This window comes from Bos indicus x Bos taurus, chromosome 16 (assembly GCF_003369695.1).
Source record: "Bos indicus x Bos taurus breed Angus x Brahman F1 hybrid chromosome 16, Bos_hybrid_MaternalHap_v2.0, whole genome shotgun sequence".
NCBI lineage: Eukaryota > Metazoa > Chordata > Mammalia > Artiodactyla > Bovidae > Bos > Bos indicus x Bos taurus.
In genome coordinates this window covers 5,433,938-5,447,579 of record NC_040091.1, presented here as the reverse complement: position 1 = coordinate 5,447,579, position 13,642 = coordinate 5,433,938, and the positions used below count along the sequence as shown (strand labels likewise).

At 38.0% G+C, this 13,642-nt stretch overlaps 1 long non-coding RNA gene across 1 annotated transcript; it reads left to right on the top strand.

The window, feature by feature from the left end:
• The first annotated feature begins 10,423 nt into the window (after window positions 1–10,423).
• On the top strand, window positions 10,424–12,071 carry LOC113906370. The gene is made up of 2 exons (XR_003514858.1): window positions 10,424–10,599; window positions 12,042–12,071. It is a non-coding gene; the product is annotated as an uncharacterized LOC113906370 (long non-coding RNA).
• Window positions 12,072–13,642: the final 1,571 nt, after the last annotated feature.

Below are 13,642 nucleotides of genomic sequence, written 5' to 3'. Positions count from 1 at the left end.
GGGGTCGCAAAGAGTCGGACACGACTTAGGGACTTCACTCACTTTCACTTTCACTTTCACTTTCACTTTCATCGGGTGACCAAAGTCTTGGAGCTTCAGCTTCAGCATCAGTCCTTCCACTGAATATTCAGGATCGATTTCTTTTAGGGTTGACTGGCTTGATCTTGAAGTGCAAGGGACTCTCAAGACTCTTCTTCAGCACCACAGTTCAAAAGTATCAATTCTTTGGCACTCAGACTTCTTTATTGTCCAACTCTCAAATTTGTCCATGACTACTGGAAAAGTCATAGCTTTGACTAGGCGGACTTTTGTTGGCAAAGTGATGGCTCTGCTTTTTAATATGCTCTCGAGGTTTGTCATAGCTTTTCTTCCAAGGAGCAAGCACCGTTTAATTTCATGGCTGCAGTCACAAACAGCAGTGATTTTAGAGCCCAAGAAAATGAAGTCTGTCACTGTTTTCATTTTTTCCCCATCTATTTGCCATGCAGTGATGGGACCAGGTGCCATGATCTCATTTTTTGAATGTTGAGTTCTAAGCCAGCATTTTCAGTCTCTTCTTTCACCTTCACCAAGAGCCCATTTAGTTCCTCTTTACTTTCTGCCCTTAAGGTGGTGTCACCTGAGGCATAGCTGAGGTTATTGGTATTTCTCCTGGCAATCTTGATGCCACCTTGAGCTTCATCCAGCAAGGTATTTTGCATGATGTACTCTGCATATAAGTTAAATAAGCAGGATGACAATATACACCCGTAAAGTACTCTTTTTCCAATTTTGACCCAGTCAATTGTCCATGTACATATCTAACTGATACTTCTTCACCCACATAGAGTTTTCTCAGAGGAAGGTAAGGTGGTCTGATATTCCCATCTCTTCAAGAATTTTCCACAGTTTGTTGTGATCCACACAATCAAGGGCTTTAGCATAGTCAATGAAGCAGAAGTAGATGTTTATCTGGAATTCCCTTGCTTTTTCTGTGATCCAATGGAGGTTGGCAATTTGATAACACCAGCTAAATTGTCTTAGTTTCACATCATTTAAGGTGCAGTTTGAGCATCCTCTGATATACATCACAGATTTCAGGTCTCTGCTCCTGTACTATGGCTGAACTCTGCTCTTATCACTACCCAATTTGCTGTTAATTTATCAACCATTTATTTGTAATATGCAATTTTCTAAGACATTTAACATAATTCAAGGTAACATATTTTTATAAAGGCAAAAATAGAAACATTCATAATTTAGATGGGCTGTCATGGGAGAAGAGAATTTAAATTTGAGAAGTATGTGGCTCTACCTCTTAGAATGTCACCATTCCCATGTTGTATTTTTGATAATATAGTCAATGTGACTAAATCAAGATTTCTGACACTTGTCTCTAGGTATAAGAGAAATGCTTTAAATATTCATTGGTTTGATATGTAACTTTATTTTCTAGAATATAATCAGTGGTGGCTATGAATCTTTAAAGATATACTAAACAAATGCATATTCTTTTCTCTTTCAGGCACAAATTGTGTTAACTTGCCCACCTTTGATGATGCTGTACTCATAGATCAGGAGAAGGATTTCTATAGGTCAGGAGAACAAGTGGCTTTTAAGTGTCTATCATATTATCAGTTGGATGGATCTAATACTATACAGTGTATTAAGAGCAAATGGATAGGAAGGACAGCATATAGAGGTACTTTGGTAAAATTTTAAAATTTATGTAAGTATCTGAAGTAATATAATGTAGAAAATTGCCTCCACTATCATTAAATGGACATAGATTACTTTTAGGCCAGGTCAAAAGCAGTTTGTGCCTCAACATAAAAAGAGATGGACTTGTGTCCCCAGTGTTTGGTGTTGTAGCCCAATAGTTCTCAAAGCACAGTCATGGAAGAGCATTCTCAGCACATTCTGTAAACTGTTAGATATGCAAGCAGATTCACAGGCTTACTCAGACTTGTTGAATCTAAACCTCTGGGGCTGAAACTCTGACAATGTCTTGATGATTCCCAAGGAATTCTGTGTATATTTCAGTTTAGGACCCATGGCTACAGCCTCTTGTACTTACAGCCCCTGCATCCCCTGAATCACACTGAGGAATGCACATCATTGATGGTGGTGTCCTTAGCATTTGCCCCAAAATATCATTAAAGTATATATATACATATTTTTTTAATTTACACTTTATTTTTCTATTATTTTTCCAGATCTTCTGTTCAGATCTTTAATTAATCATCTTCTCCCTGCAACTATAGTATTCTTCAGAGTGTTTAATTCTTCATCGAGTCTCTAAAGAAGAACCTGCTGTGTTTATTTTCTGAAAGGCCCTAAAGTTACATCTCATAAACAGGAGGAATGTTAACAAAATTTTGATGTCAAGTGATATTTTATTATGTTTTCCTTATGATATATAAGTTCATTTTGAATTTATATACTTTATAATTTTTATTTTACTAACCTCAAAAAGAGATTTCTAGGAAAAGTCTTTTTCTTCAGTGCCCTAAAAACTGTTTATCACTTTTCTAGTGAAGTATAGGGGAGAGATTTAAGATACAGAAGTTTAATTCATGCTGAAAAATATTGCTTTATTTCCTTTGCCTTAACTTTACATATAAACTGATGACAATTAGCAGTCTTTCATGATAGATTAACTGTTGAATCAAAACAACCATGGAATATATTTGACATTCTATTTCCTCCTTGCTGTTCATGATAATCATTATATTAAAGATACTTTTTTATCTTTCTAGTCAGATGTTTCCTGGGTGAATCCACCTCAAGTGGAAAGTGCTATTATACACAATCAGAAGTCTAGATATCAAAGTGGTGAGAAAGCACATTATGAATGCATCGGGAATTATGACCTCTTTGGGGAGATACATGTGGTATGTTTAAATGGAACTTGGACAAAACCACCTCAGTGCAAAGGTAGAGTATCTTACTCACCCTGTCCACCAAATTTAGAGAATATATTAAGAACAAAATATATTGATACTAAATTAGGATGAAGTAGCTTTTCTGGAATAATTTTTAGTTGCAAAAAACTTGGTGCTGAAAATCCAGTTCTTTTGTGGTCTTAATATGTAATCTAACATGTACATTGTATGACTGTTAACTAGATTTGAGCAGTTGGAATCATGGGACATTTCCTGTCTTCACGTGTACCCCAATGTTCATCGCAGCACTGTTTATAATAGCCAGGACATGGAAGCAACCTAGATGTCCATCAGTAGAGGAATGGATAAGAAAGCTGTGGTACATATACACAATGGAGTATTACTCAGCCATTAAAAAGAATACATTTGAATCAGTTCTAATGAGGTGGATGAAACTGGAGCCTATTATACAGAGTGAAGTAAGCCAGAAGGAAAAATACCAATACAGTATACTAACGCATATATATGGAATTTAGAAAGATGGTAATGATAACCCTGTATACGAGACAGCAAAAGAGACACTGATGTATAGAACAGTCTTATGGACTCTGTGGGAGAGGGAGAGGGTGGGAAGATTTGGGAGAATGGCATTGAAACATGTGAAATGTCATGTATGAAACGAGATGCCAGTCCAGGTTCAATGCACGATGCTGGATGCTTGGGGCTGGTGCACTGGGACGACCCAGAGGGATGGTATGGGGAGGGAGGAGGGAGGAGGGGTCAGGATGGGGAACACATGTATACCTGTGGTGGATTCATTTTGATATTTGGCAAAACTAATACAATTATGTAAGGTTTAAAAATAAAATAAAATTAATTAAAAAAAAAAAACATTAAGATACTCAGTTGTTTTCTGAAGAATAAGTGTGTAAAATATACCATAATTACATTTAACAGCCCAAGAAATTCCACTTAGAGACATGGAATAAGCAGCTGGGGCCTGATCACAAAATATGACATAGATGTGGGCAGCTATAACTATGTATGATATTTAAAGGTAAGTTACTAGCTGAGTCCCAGCAGAGCTATTTCAAATCCTACAAGGTGATGCTACTAAAGTGCTACACTCATTACGTCAGCAAATTTTGGAAACCTAGAAGTGGTCACAGGAGTGGAAAAGGTCAATACTCACCAATTCCCATGAAGGGAAGTACTTGGGAAAAGTGACAGACTTCATTCTTTCAGCTTCACAATCACTGTGGATGGCGATTGCAGCCATGAAATTAAAAGACACTTGATCCTTGCAAGAAAAGCTATGAAAACCTCAAAAGCATGTTAAGAAACAGAGACATCACTTTCCTAACAAAGGTTCTTATTGTCAATGATATGGTTTTTCAAGCAGTCATGTATGGATATGAATGTTTGACCACAAAGAAGGCTGAGTACCAAAGAACTGGTTTTTTTGAACTGTGGTGCTGGAGAAGACTCTTGAGAGTCCCTTATCCTGAAAGGAGATCAAGCCAGTCAATCCTCAAAGAAATCAGTCCTGAATATTCATTGGAAAGACTAATGGTAAAGTTGAAGCTCCAGTATTTTGGCCACCTGATGAGAAGAGCTGACTCATTGGATTAAACCCTGATGTTGGAAAAGTTTAAGGGCAGGAGAAGGGACATCAGAGGATGAGATGGTTGGATGGCATGATCGACAGAATGGACATGACTTTGAGCAAACTCCCGGGGGTTAATGAAGGACAGGGAAGCCTGGCTTGCTATAATCCGTGGGGTTGCAAACAGTCAGAAACAATTGAATGACTGAACAACACAACAGGTACTGATTATGATGTATCTTGACATTAAGTTCTTTGGCTCCATCCCATTTGGAATTCACTGAGCAGTTTTAATATGTAGTTGTTTTTGGTTAATTGCTAAGTCATATGCCCTATTTGAGAAATTTTCAGCCATTATTGAAAAAAATAATTTTGGAGTATATTTCCTATACAATATAGTGTCAGTTTCACTGCACATCAAAGTGAATCAGCTAAACATATACATACACATATCCCCATTCTTTTGGATTTCCTTTCCATTTAGGCCATCAGAAAATGATTGCACAGGGAATCAGCCATTATTTTTTTTTATCTCGTATTCTTTATTTTCAACTTCATGGTCAACAGTTCTTTGCTATCTTCCCACAGGTCCTTGAAGCTATGTCCATTTTCTTTTCAGTCTATTTTCAAAGTTAGTTAATATTAAACTTATTGATCCTTCTGCCATCTGCAATATACTGCTGAACCATGTGGTTTTATAATAATCTTTCTAGTTCTATCAATTGGACTAGATTTTTAAAAACCATCATCCAATGATTTCAATATCTGTGTCATCTCAGTGTTGTCTTCTGTTGATTGTTTTTTCTCTTTTGAGGTTTACCTGGTCTTTGGTTTGATAAATGATATTCAACTGTATTTGGACACTTGAGCTTTTATATCTTGAGACTAAGGATATTATTGGACTCCTTCATTAATCAGGCCTCCATTACTGCCACATAGGTTGCAAGTCCCACCTGGCCTTCTCTGACACCAGGAGAAAAGGCAGAGGTTTCTTATTCCCTTATTATGTGGGTGGAAATCTGGGCTGCTTACTTGAACCCTGTAGATCAAAGCATGGAAAGAATTGGCCTTAGATTTCTGCCATCATGTGTTTCTAGACTAAATCAGTTCAGTTCGGTTGCTCCGTTGTGTCTGACTCTTTGCAACCCCATGGACTGCACCATACCAGGCTTCCCTGTCCATCACCAACTCCCAAAGTTTAACTAAACTCATGTCCATCAAGTCAGTGATGCCATCCTACCATCTAATCCTCTGTCAACCCCTTATCCTTCTGCTTTCAATCTTTCTCAGCATCAGGGTGTTTTCCAAAGAGTCAGTCTTTGCATCAGGTGGCCAAAGTATTGGAATTTCAGCTTCAGCATCAGTCCTTCCAATGAATATTCAAGACTGATTCCCTTTAGGACTGACTGGTTTGATCTCCTTACATTCCAAGGGACTCTCAAGAGTCTTCTCCAACACCACAGTTCAAAAGCATCGATTTATCGATGCTCAGCTTTCTTTATAGTCCAACTCTCATATCCATACATGACAACTGGAAAAACCACAGGTTTCACTAGACAGAAATTTGTTGGCAAAATAATATCTCTGCTCTTTAATATGCTGTCTAGGTAGGTCATAACTTTTTTCTAAGGAGCAAGTGTCTTTTAATTTCATGGCTTCAGTCACCATCTACAGTGATTTTGGAGCCCCCAAAATAACGTCTGTCACTGTTTCCATTCTTTACCATCTATTTGCTATGAAGTGATGGTACCGGATGCCATGACCTTTGTTCTCTAAGTGTTGATTTTTAAGCCAACTTTTTTACTCTCCTCTTTCACTTTCATCAGGAGACTCTTTAATTCTTCTTCACTTTCTGCCATAAGGGTGGTATTATCTGCATATCTGAGTTTGTTGATATTTCTCCTGACAATCTTGATTCCAGGTTGTCCTTCATCCAGCTTGGAATTTAGCATGATGTACTCTGCCTATAAGTTAAGTAATCAGGCTGACAGTATACATCCTTGATATACTCCTTTCCTGATTTGGAAGCAGTTTGTTCTTGCATGTCTGATTCTAACTGTGGCTTCTTTACCTGCATACAGATTTCTCAGGAGGCCGGTAAGGTGTTCAGTTCAGTTCAGTCACTCAGTCGTGTCTGACTCTTTGTGACCCCATGAATCACAGCAGTCCAGGCCTCCCTGTCCATCACCAACTCCCGGAGTTCACTCAGACTCACGTCCATTGAGTCAGCAATGCCATCCAGCCATCTCATCCTCTGTCGTCCCCTTCTCCTCCTGCCCCCAATCCCTCCCAGCATCAGAGTCTTTTACAATGAGTCAACTCTTCACATGAGGTGGCCAAAGTACTGGAGTTTCAGCTTTAGCTCATTCCTTCCAAAGAAATCCCAGGGCTGATCTCCTTCAGAATGGCCATCTATTTATTTCCACAGCACATTGTGATCCACAGAGTCAAAGGCTTTGGTGTAGTCAATAAAGCAGAAGTAGATTATTTTGTGGAACTCTCTTGCATTTTTGATGATACAACGAATGTTGGCAATTTGGTCTCTGGTTCCTCTGCCTTCTCTGAATCCAGCTTGAACATCAGGAATTTTGTGGGTCATGTGCTGTTGAAGCCTACCTAGCTTGGAGAAACTTAAGCATTACTTTACTGATGTGTGAGATGAATGTAATTGTATGGTAGTTTGAACATTATTTGGTATTGGAATGAAAACTAACATTTTCCAGTCCTGTGGTCACTGCCATATTTTCAAAATTTGTTGGCATACTGAGTGCAGTACTTAAAGAGCATCATCTTTTAGGATTTGAAATAGCTCAAATGGAATTCCTTCACCTCCACTAGCTTTGTTCGCAGTGATGCTTCCTAAGGCCCACTTGACTTTGTATTCTAGGATGTCTGGCTCTAGGTGAGTGATCACACAAATGTGGTTATCTGGGTCATGAAGATCTTTTTTGTATAGTTCTTCTGTGTATTCTTGCCACTTCTTTTTAATATCTCTCACTTCTGTTGGATCCATACCATTTTTGTCCTTTATATTGCCCATCGTTGTATGAACTGTCCTTGGTATCTCTAAGTTTCTTGAAGATATCTCTAAGTTTCTTGAAGATATCTCTAATCTTTCCCAATCTATTGTTTTCCTCTATTTCTTTGCACTGAACACTGAGGAAGGCTTTCTTATCTCTCCTTGCTGTTCTTTGGAACTATCCATTCAAATGGTTTTCTATTTACTTTTCTCTTTTACCTTTAGAGTCTTTTCTTTTATAAACTATTTGTAAGGGCTACAGAGGCAACCATTTTACCTTTTTAAATTTATTTTTATTGGGGATGGTTTTGATCCCTGCCTCCCAGGAAACTCTGTCCATAGTTGTTCAGGCATTTTGTCTTATCAGATCTAATCTCTTGAATCTATTTGTCACTTTCACTCTATAATCATAAGGGATTTGATTTAGGTCATCCCTGAATGGTCTAGTGGTTTTTCACATCTTTCTTCAATTTAAGTATGAATTTGGCAACAAAGAGTTCATGATCTGAGACACAGTCAGCTCCCAGTCATGTTTTTGCTGACTGTATAGAGCTTCTCCATCTTTGGCTGCAAAGAATATAATCAATCTGATTTTGGTATTAACCATTTGGTGATGTCCATGTGTAGAGTTTTCACTTGTGTTGTTGGAAGAGGGTGCTTTCTATGACCAGTGTGTTCTCTTGGCAAAACTCTATTACCCTTTGCCCTGCTTCATTTTGTACTATAATGCCAAATTTGCCTGTTACTCCAGTTATCTCTTGACTTCCCAATTTTGCTTTTAAGTCCCCTATAATGAAAAGGACATCTTTTGGGGTGTCAGTTCTAGAAGATTTTGTTCGTCTTCACAAAACCATTCCACTTCAACTTCTTCAGCATTACTGTTTAGGGCATAGACCTGGATTATGGTGATAGTTAATGGTTTGCTTTGGAAATGAATAGCAATCATTTTGTCATTTCTGAGATTGCATGCAAGCACTGCATTTCAGACTGTTTTCTTGACTAACATGGCTACTCCATTTCTTCTTAGGGATTCTTGCTCACAGTAGTAGATATACTGGTCATCTGAGTTAAATTCACCCATTCCAGTCCATTTTAGTTTGCTGGTTTTTAAAATGCCGATGTTCATTCTTGCGGTCTCCTGTTTGGCCACTTCCAATTTGCCTTGATTCATGGACCTAACATTCCAGGTCCCTATGCAATAGTGCTTTTTACAGCATCAGACTTTACTTCCATCACCAGTCACACCCACAATTGGGTGTTGTTTTTGCTTTTTCTCTGTCTCTTCATTCTTTCTGGAATTATTTCTCCACTGATCTCCTACATATTGGGCACCACCACACCTGAGGAGTTCATCTTTCTGTGTCCTATCTTTTTGCCTTTTCATTATGTTCATGGGCTTCTCAAGGCAAGAATACTGAAGTGGTTTGCCATTCTCTTCTCCAGTGGACTGCATTTTGTCAAAACTCTCCACCATGACCCGTCCATCTTGAGTGGCCCTATACAGCATGGCTCAGAGTTTCTTGGAGTTATATAAGGCTGTTGTCCATGCGATCAGATTGGTTAGCTTTCTGTGATTGTGGCTTTCATTCTGTCTGCCCTCTGATGGATGAGGATAAGAGGCTTATGGAAGCTTCCTGATGAGAGAGACTAACTCAGGGGGAAACTGGGTCTTGGTCTGATGGAATGAGTCATGCTCAGTAAATCTTTCCACAAATTTTCTGTTGATGGGTGAGACCGTGTTCCCGCTCTGTTTTTGTCCTGTGGCCAAACAATGGTGGAGATAAGAAAGATACTGGTGACCTTCTTCAAAAGGTCTTATGCGTACACTGCTGCACTCAATGCCCCAAAACCTGCAGCAGGCCACTGCTAACCCATGCCTTTGCTGAAGACTCCTGGACACTGACAGGCAAATCTGGTTCAGTCTCTTGTGGGATCACTGCTTCTATCTTTTGGGTCTGTTGTGCACAAGGTTTTGTTTGTACCCTCTAAAAGTCTATTTCTGCAGTCCAGTGTAAGTTCTGACAGCTCTGTGGTGGGGTTAATTGCAGCCTCCTCCAAGAAAGCTTATGCAAACCCAGGTCTACAGCACCCAGAGCCCCTGCCCCTGTAGCAGTGCACTGCTCACCTGTACTTCTGCAGGAGACACTCAGATACAATTCTGGCTTAGTTTCTGTGGGGTCTCTGGGTCCTGGTGCACACAAGGACTTAGTGTGCACACTTCGTGTAGTATTTCTAGACTAATTCAGTATTGTGAAAACTGTGTCTTAGCTACTCTTTTCTGGGCCTTTTCCTAAAGAGATCAACTGCTTCTTGAAACTTTTCTTTCTGAACTTGTGTTATTTCTGGGTTGCTGTCTCAGTGGCCCATTCAGGATACATAGAAGGCAAGATGAAACCCAAAAGACTCTCTTGAGTATAACTCTTTGAATCCAAAGGTCCCTAAGCAGATTGACTTACTACGTGTTTCACAGTCTCCCGTTTTGGTTTTTATAATAGGTTCAGAACCTTTATTTGGCAGAAGGAATACTTAGCAGATGCTATAAGCACAAATATTTTTACCTCATCTTGTCCAGAAATGGAAGCCAAAAAATTTCTTTTCACAGGCACTGCAACATGTTGTATAAAAGGGTAACATTTTTTTTATCTTAGCTATCCATCTTTCCAGCATATACTCTGAAAGAAAACATGTTGAACATCAGGACACTGCAAAGCAGACATATTTGTAAAAGTACAATATGTGCTTCCATGGTGGTAAAATAGGTTCTTAAAATGTGTATTTCTGATTAAGTGATTAAAATTCCTCCTACAAATCATTTCTGTCATCAGAAATCATAAGTTTTAATATGGCATATTTGGCTGCATTTTTATTTTATTTATTTAAAACTTTAGGGGTTGTCTTTGAATAAAGCAAACACCATTATTTTTTAAACTCTCAAGGAAAATGTGGGCCTCCTCCAACAATAGAAAATGGAGACATTACCTCACTCCTGAAATCAGTATATCCTCCAGGAATGATTGTTGAGTACCGGTGTCAGGCCTACTATGAACTTCAGGGAAACAGAAACGTAGTATGTCAGAATGGAGAGTGGTCAGAACCACCAAAATGCTTAGGTAAACGCTTTAAACTTCTCTTGGATCCTGGGATAATCCTTATACTCAGCATGATGTTTAACTGTTTTTAATATGATTTTTATGGATTAAATAACAACCATCGCCTCTTGAGAAATTTGTATTCAGGTCAGGAAGCAACAGTTAGAACTGGACATGGAACAACAGACTGGTTCCAAATAGGAAAAGGAGTACATCAAGGCTGTATATTGTCACTCTGCTTATTTAACTTATATGCAGAGTACATCATGAGAAATGCTGGGCTGGAAGAAGCACAAGCTGGACTCAAGATTTCTGGGAGAAATATCAATAACCTCAGATATGCAGATGACACCACCCTTATGGCAGAAAGTGAAGAGGAACTCAAAAGCCTCTTGATGAAAGAGAAAGTGGAGAGTGAAAAAGTTTGTCTTAAAGCTCAACATTCAGAAAACAAAGATCATGCCATCCAGTCCCATCACTTCATGGGAAATAGATGGGGAAACAGTGGAAACAGTGTCAGAGTTTATTTTGGGGGGCTCAAAAATCACTGCAAATGGTGACTGCAGCCATGAAATTAAAAGACACTTACTCCTTGGAAGGAAAGTTATGTTCAACCTAGAGAGCATATTCCAAGCAGAGACATTACTTTGCCAACAAAGGTCCATCTGGTCAAGGCTATGGTTTTTCCTGTGGTCATGTATGGATGTGAGAGTTGGACTGTGAAGAAGGCTGAGCGCTGAAGAATTGATGCTTTTGAACTGTGGTGTTGGAGAAGACTCTTGAGAGTCCCTTGGACTGCAAGGAGATCCAACCAGTCCATTCTGAAGGAGATCATCCCTGGGATTTCTTTGGAAGGAATGATGCTAAAGCTGAAACTCCAGTACTTTGGCCACCTCATGCGAAGAGTTGACTCATTGGAAAAGACTCTGGTGCTGGGAGGGATTGGGGGCAGGAGGAGAAGGGGACGACAGAGGATGAGATGGCTGGATGGCATCACTGACTCCATGGACGTGAATCTCAGTGAACTCCGGGAGTTTGTGATGGACAGGGAGGCCTGGTGTGCCGTGGTTTATGGGGTTGTAAAGAGTCAGACACTACTGAGCGACTGAACTGAACTGAACTGATTCTGTTGCATGCTTCACCACCAAGTATTAATATCTGTATATAGAAATAAAGTTAGAAAATTTCATATTCAAGTAACAATGGCTCCTTTATGAAAGCTCTTCATATGATAACTGACATTATGAATTTTTCATTATAACATTTAATTACTACACTAAACAAAGTATCTCATTCTTATAATATTAATTTTGTTAATATGATGATACCTACACTATACATTTTCAGTATATTGGTTTGGAAAGATTTGAGGAAGAATTCATGGACCAAAGTTCTTGAAACCCTAAAAATCTGAAGAAAATATTTGCATATTACTCAAAGGTTCATGTTTATTTTCTTTTTAGAGGCATGTGTAATTTCAGAAGAAACAATGAAAAATCATCACATACAGTTAAGATGGAAACATGATACAAAACTTTACTCTAAAACAGAGGATAATATTGTATTTATGTGCCAACATGGTTATCGTTGAATGAAACCACAACATACATTTCGAACAACTTGTCAGGAAGGAAAAGTAGTGTATCCTTGATGTGGATAAAACATTGACTAAATGCAGTTGTAAATCTGAAATATGTACATGTATTCAGATTTCTCCTTATTAATTCAATTCTGTTTATTTTATCAAGTATTTTTTAAATTCTTGATTCATAAATCAGATTTGTGTTCAATATTATGGGGACAATATAATTGAGAGATGATGGGAGACCAAAGAATCACTTCTTAAAAGTACCTCATTGAACTTGGAATATCAAAATGTTACGTGTCCTGTTCATGAAATATTTACAGCAAGAAATTAGATTCAATCACTTCCATGCCTCCTTCCATCCATCAGTTTCCTAACTTTCTTAAAGCTTTCTTCTGAGCATTTCTGAAACTCTGTTTTAGCATACATGGGAAAAAAAGGTGTGGAAAGAAATGGAAAACATTCAAAATATTGATAATATCATCTAGCAAACATATAGAAGCAAACTATGTCATACTTATTTATGTCAGTAATTAAACATCAGTAGTTTATCTTACTTTTGATCATCTATCAATAGATGAATAAATCAAAAATGATGAAACACATAATATTTTCAATTCAGTTCAGTCACTCAGTCACTTCTGACTCTTTGTGACCCCACTGCAGCACTCCAGGCCTCCCTGTCCATCAGCAACTCCCAGAGCTTACTCAAACTCATGTCCATTCATTCAGTGATGCCATTCAACCATCTCATCCTCTGTCGATCCTTTCTCCTCCCTCCTTCAATCTTTCCCAGCATCAGGGCCTTTTCAAATGAGTCAGCTCTTCACATCAGGTGGCCAATATATTCGAGTTTCAGCTTCAGCATCAGTCCTCCCAATGAACATTCAGGACAGATTTCCTTTAGGCTGGACTGGTTGGATCTTATAATATTTTGCAAGATGCTTATCAAAGTACACATAATAATTCAAATAAAGAACAATGAGAATCACATTGCATAACTACTCTAACATGGCATATAAGTGATTAAAAAATTCAGTATTAAATATAAACACACACAAATAAAGACACTCTGCTTTAAGCACTGAATAACTTTTTCTAGATGAATATTGGCAAAAAAAATGCAAGAAAATATGTAGTATAGCTAGAGTTGAATTCAGAGATAATAGGTGTAAAATGTGTTTAACTTCTTTTTACTTACATGAATTCTTGAATTTTTATGTCTTTAACGTATATCAACTTTGAACCACAAAATATTTCTAAAATAAAGAAATATGCAAAGTGACACAACATGAGTTTTAGAGATCGATTTGGTAATGAACTCCAGGTCTAGAAATGTTTTCCTGATTTTGCTGGTACAGAGCATTTTAGAAACACCACCAGTCTGAAAGGTGATTTTTATACTTGTACATTTTAAACAGAATATTAAGCTTAAATCAGTTAACTGTAAACATTTTAAATTTATAAATATCATTAATA